This window comes from Strix uralensis, chromosome 5 (assembly GCF_047716275.1).
Source record: "Strix uralensis isolate ZFMK-TIS-50842 chromosome 5, bStrUra1, whole genome shotgun sequence".
Lineage (NCBI taxonomy): Eukaryota > Metazoa > Chordata > Aves > Strigiformes > Strigidae > Strix > Strix uralensis.
The window spans coordinates 57,644,888-57,650,887 of NC_133976.1; positions in this window are offsets into that span (position 1 = coordinate 57,644,888).

Consider the following 6,000-nt stretch of genomic DNA (forward strand, 5'->3'; position numbering starts at 1 on the left):
TAATGCAAGCAGCACTGGAAAAGAAGATGGCTGTTGTTAAACAGATGATTCATAAAAAAGTAATAAAAGAATTGATGTTCTCTTGTTATATATAAAGACAGGCTGATTAGGTTATTCTCTTGCTTCTTTCTTTCCCTTGGAAAATTCTCTTTTTTATCTATCCTTTTCCTCGAAGACTTCAGTGAAGTTTCAGCGGCATATGACATCAAAGTACCAAAGGAATAAAACATGAATATTTGGAAACATTTGGATACTGTTTAAAATACCAATTATCCTTATTTAAAAGTATTTATCCTAATAATTACTCTCAGAAAAGATATCTGCTAAGGATTCCGCATTTCCTGTTCCTTCAATTGAGCGGTCAGAAGATTTTTCAACCATTCTCCTACATCCTTCACACAGCTTTTCAAGGAACAAGCAAGAGAGACAAGTAATACTTCATATGCCTGGGAGCTGTAAAAATGGGGATAGGAAAAAGGAATTTGTATTTAAAATAGAGAAGAGCAGATTTCAACCCAATTATTTTTTTCCTTTCTAGGTCACCTATAACAGCAGAGAACAAATACAAAAGAGCAATTTAAGGAAAAAAAGAAGTAATGAATGCTAGAATTAAATGAAATAGCAGGAGGAAATTAGGGAGATAATGTCAAATATAATTTTCAAATTTGTACGTTGTGCTAACATTCCTGCTTTACAAAAAAATGTAAAAAAATATCTTTAATGACTGTTAGTGTTCAGGATCTGAGCTTTAAGTCCCAGTCAGACATCTCCACATCTATAACTGTTCTTAATATAATAGGCTTATTTTGACATTACCTATTTTTATGTGTCATACCCAGGAAAGACATGCAGCTGCAATAGAAAGAAAAGCAGTTTATGCATATCTTGGGCAAAGTGCTTAGCAGAAGTTTCAATTTGTTGTGCTGTTGCACTCACATAATACTGTTGGAAGAAAAAGGCAAAAAGAGAAGGTTGCCAGCTCACAGCTAAAGGGAAAAAATTACTAATATGATGGCAGTGTTTTTAAACAGAGAACAATTTATAATAATATTTTTGTTTTGTTTTCTTTTGTTTTCCTGGAGGCAAAATTAAAACAATGCTTCATTAACATTATTTGAAGCTATTTTAAATATTGCCATTTTCAGCAAAACAATGTTAACATGTGGGGGTTTTTTAATGGGAAAAAGGCAATTAGGAAAATGTTTTGAATAATACTGTATTCTTTTACCCAAACAGTCTTTTTTTGTCCATTTTTTCACTATGTTGGCAGAGGAAGCTGCCTGCTTTGTGCTTTCAGTGCTGAAAGTGAACCAGTGTGCATATAGGAATTACTGGCTAGGCCTGGAGCAGTTATGCTGAGGCTAGAGGTCATGCAGCTCTTCAGACAAGTTTTTATTTACCTTTTAACCTTACCATTCCACCAACTTGGTTAGAGCTATGATACTCAACACCAGTAGCAGCCTGTGCAAAACTGAGTCACCTTTAGCTGAACCTAAATGCAAACTAAACTATAGGTATGTGAAAGCAATTACAGTATTTTATTGTCATAGGTCCACCTTCATCATCAGGACAGCATTAGAATTTTACAGCTAGAAGGAGGGTAACTGCTACAGGCACCTTCTCCCTCCATTTTCCAAGGTTCAGATCTACACCAGAGTTTTTATTTCTCCCAAGTTAGCCAGTTTCATGTGTAGTACTCATTTATGTACCAATTTATGTCACCCAGTCCCATCACAACAGAAGAATCAAGTTTTGAAGAAAGAAAAGGACTGGACACATCCCTGCCCACTCCTTCCCTATGCCACAGGAGCTATGGATACGTATAGGCCTGTACACTTACAAGAACCTGCATCTGATAATATCACACATGTATGATCACTACTGATGCTGGGGAAAGCTCCCACCTGTCTGTCTACCCCAAACTCTTATTAGGACAGCAAGAGCATATGAGTCTTTTTTTTTTTTTTTTTAATTGTTATTATTTTCTGGGAGTTGTAGCTGTATAGTAATTTAAGATGGCAGCCTTCCAAGGCTTTGCTGTGGTTCTAATTAATTGGGTATGCTGTTTAATTTTTTATTTTAACTCAAGCTTTTTCCTCATATTCAAAGGAGCTCCCATTGTCCTTTATTATTAATGAGATCAAAGCAAGCAGAACAGCTGCCATTTCTTCTTAGTCTGTGGAAGTGAGACTGTCCACGGTAAAAAAAGCGCAGTACTGTCTGTACTCGTCAGCAGGACTGAAAGCAGTACCATCAGCAAAGCCCTTCTTTGGTCTAGTGAGCTAGACACAGGCAGCGAGCAGGATAATGCTCTGCAGGAAAAACATATGAGAAAACAAGGAACAGGGCCTGGAGAACAGGGGATAGACTGAAGATTTACTGGAGGATGAGGTGGTGGAGTGTGCAGGATGCAGGGCAGAAAATCTGGGGGGGAAAAATCAGTTTCCTTTTCTAGTGTGTGGAAAATTGTGCCTCCTTCAGGCAGCCCAGAACAGAAAAAGAAAAAACCACAAAAGTTGCCACGAGTTTTGATTAGGGATTTAAGGCTGCAGTTTGACTGTTTAAACTCTTCCACACTTTGGATGGTGGCCACGTTATTCCCCCTTCACAGGCTTCCTTTTCTTCCCAGAGTTTCCAAAACTGTTGTTTGATGGGGAAGCATAACAGTTACATTTTTATTAAAAAAAACCAAAGAACCCACTAAAAAAATCCATCTCCAAGTATTTAACTGGACTGCTAACTGACATGTGCAAAGGAGCCAGAGTCAATTGTGACAGGACCTGAGGACAGAAAGTGAGAATAATTCAGGAAGGGAGCATCATAAGTAAGAAAGATGGAGAAGAAAACCAGCTGAAAGGCAGCATAAAACTGGGATTGGTAAAAAAATGTGATTACTGAAGACCTCAGTGCAAGGCAGTACAAGGATGATGGTGGGAAAAATGTGGGGAAGATGTTATGCGCCAGGGAGTAGGAAGCTCTATGGGAGGTTTCTTGGATCTCAGGCCAGCATTGCACAGAGAAGAGCGTATTTTGTCCCTCACACAAAGCTCTCCTCAGCTGCAGTCTTGTCCTTGCCCTTGCATCATCCCTGATCAGCTGCAGGCAGTCCCTGGCAAAGACCCTGCAGAGATGGCTGTGTGGAGAGGCAGAAGGGAGATGGATGGCAACAATGGCCTGTGAGTACCAGGAGAAAGAGCTGCAAAGGAAAAGGGCCCAGTGTCACCCCATGAGGTGGGGTGAACCCTGAGGAAGGTGGCAGCAGCCGTTCCCAGGACTTTGCCTCCAGCAGCTGTGGGAACAAAGAACAGCAAAGCTGGGTGGGCCAAGCTTTTTACACAAACCCAACTACTTGCAAACGCCATGACTCACTCGCTGTCCCAGCTCTGCTTCTGCAAAGATTGGCAGCAAAGTCAACCTGGGTTCATGAGTATAGCTTTCTATGTCACCTTCTCGATGGAAATCTGCCAGCAGCTTCCCTGTGGCTGCTGCTGGATCAGCTGCTGAGAGTTTGAGGTGGGGCTGTGTGGGCAAAGCCCTCAGGCCAACTCCTGGGAGCAATTATAAGATCTCTTGGTACTGGGCAATGATCTCTTAGGAGACACTGATAAACTGCCCGCAGGGACCAATGGAGGAACACTCATTTGCTCAGGGGCTACAGCAGTATTTGGCCCACTGTGCCATTTTCTTTTTGCACAAGGAAGGAAAGGTAATCGAGATTCCAGTGGATTTCATCATGCACAAACGGCCCTTCTCAAAACACCAGGTTCTCTCTCGTGCACTTGGGAAAAAGCAACCAAAAACCCCAGGGCTTTCCTCCTAATCCTGCCCTAAAGCAACTCCTGGATTGTTAGAAGAAAGTCAACAGTTTGTTGGGGCTTGCTTAATTTTTTTTTCCTGAAAGAGAGCAAAATGTTCTTTCTTTTATGACTGCTATTCTGGATTCAAGGACCTTGCTAAAAAGAAAGCATGTTCCCTCTCAAGAGCCCTTAGCAGCTCAGTTCTAGTCTGTTTGCTTCCACTGCTTGGACCACACTTGATTTCTGCTGCTGGGTTGCTTATTGTCATTTAGGATCTTGCAGAGCCTAAACTCACCATGGTATCTATTGTAACCTATGGTCCTGCTTCCACAGGGTCACGCTAGTGCACAAAGAGCAAGGCAAATACACATTTAAGCTACTCTTCCAAAGCATTCCAGACCAGGGCTGTGTTCAAGAAGACAGGGAGGCTGTGTTTATCAAGGGAGCCCAACTCCTCCAGAAGACTTTCTGTTGCAGCAATTGCTTTTGCAGCAATATCCAATGCAAAGACCCTCCAGCGTTTCCAAGGCTGTCCTCATGTTAACAACGCTGCTGTGCATGGGTGAATTCCCAATTAGTTATACCAAGCACTAGTTACGTGGAAGATTTTGAAACAAGATGGAGCCTGCCTGGAACAACACCCTCCTTTTGGCTGCAGGGTACAGCATCTGTAGCTGGCGCCTGTGCTTGTCTGTCTCCCTCTTTGTTCTTGTGAGTCTGTCTCCTTGGATGCAAAGGGGAAGCTGTTGGTCATACTGTTGCTGTCAGTAACTCCAGTGTAAATCCAGCAAAACCCCATTGGGTACAGGGAAATTAATCTGGATTTGTAGAAGCATAACTTTATCAGCCCTGTAACTGAATTAACATCTTTAAAAGTGGTTTGGAAATTGGTGCGAAACCAGTAGAGACTGCTCCAACTTTTCCTTCTAGAAAACTTTTGATTTATTGAAATGCTGCAGTCATAAATACAGAACAAAGGAAGTGAATATATTACAGTGTCCTCACTGTGAAAGGGCAATGGGAGATGCTTTGATAAACCAGTAGACAGGTCATTATTTCAGTGCAGTGCCTGTCAGAACGTCTACCTACTGTAACTCTCCAAAAAGTTATTTTTTAACTTCCTTCCTATGAGATTTATTAGGCTGTAAAGGAGAATCTCAAACAAGTGGTAGAATAATTTACCAAGTCCTAGAAAAGGTACATTGGTGAATTGCCTTGCATTGTACTGGGGCAACGGACCAGACGACCTAGTGGCCTTTTCCGTTTCTAATGTCTATGATTATCACAGTTATACCTCAGGACACTAAACAGAGCCATTTTCTTCCTTTCAGTGGCAGCAAAATGTCACTAATGGCCATGCTAAATCAGAGCAATTGATCCTTCTGCAGATGTGTTGTGCACTTAGCAAGACGGCTATAAATGATCCCACTTTGTTTAGATTTGCTATTTTGCGTTTCTGTAGTGGAAGTGCTCAGCACAAGGGGACTGCCAGTCAAGGGAAAGAATTTCTGGTAGGAGATTAAGGATAACTAAGGAAATGGTTGCATGACCTATAAAGAGAGGATCATAAATATTGCAACAATAAAACCAGTAGCTCTTTCAAAGTTTAAATAGCTTTTCTTTTCAAACACTTGAGGTAAATGCTCTTTTCCCAAGGTTGCCTAGCATCTACACCTTGAGATTCTGCACAGTTTCACCAAATATACTGTAATTTCTCAGGGAGCTAGCTTTTTCTTTTAATTATCTTTCTTTGTGGAAGTGACCTCTCCACAGAAATTAGACCCCAGCTACCTGGAAGTTCCTTATAGTCTCCTCTAGTACTGAAGTTTCATAAGAGCTAGAGCATACTAATAATAAAATAGCCCCTGCATTTCTTAAGCACAACACCCACCAAACAATGCAAGAAGGGGCAAGTATGGTTCTGCCCTTTGTAACCAAGCAGCAGCACTTACACCTTTTCTTGTGTCCTAGGGGAACCTCACACACAAGGGTCTGCCTACATAAACACTCGAGTATAACATTTATATTCTTCACAACCCTAACCATGCAAAACCCCAGACCTGGGCTGCTGCAGCTCTGTAGATACAGACAACTGACATTCCTGTCCCACACGCCCTGTTGGTGTGCAAGATATAGCCTTTGTTTTTAAAGCTTGGTGTAGGATCCAGCTCTGGAGTAAGCAGCCTGCTCTCTTGTGTGCTCA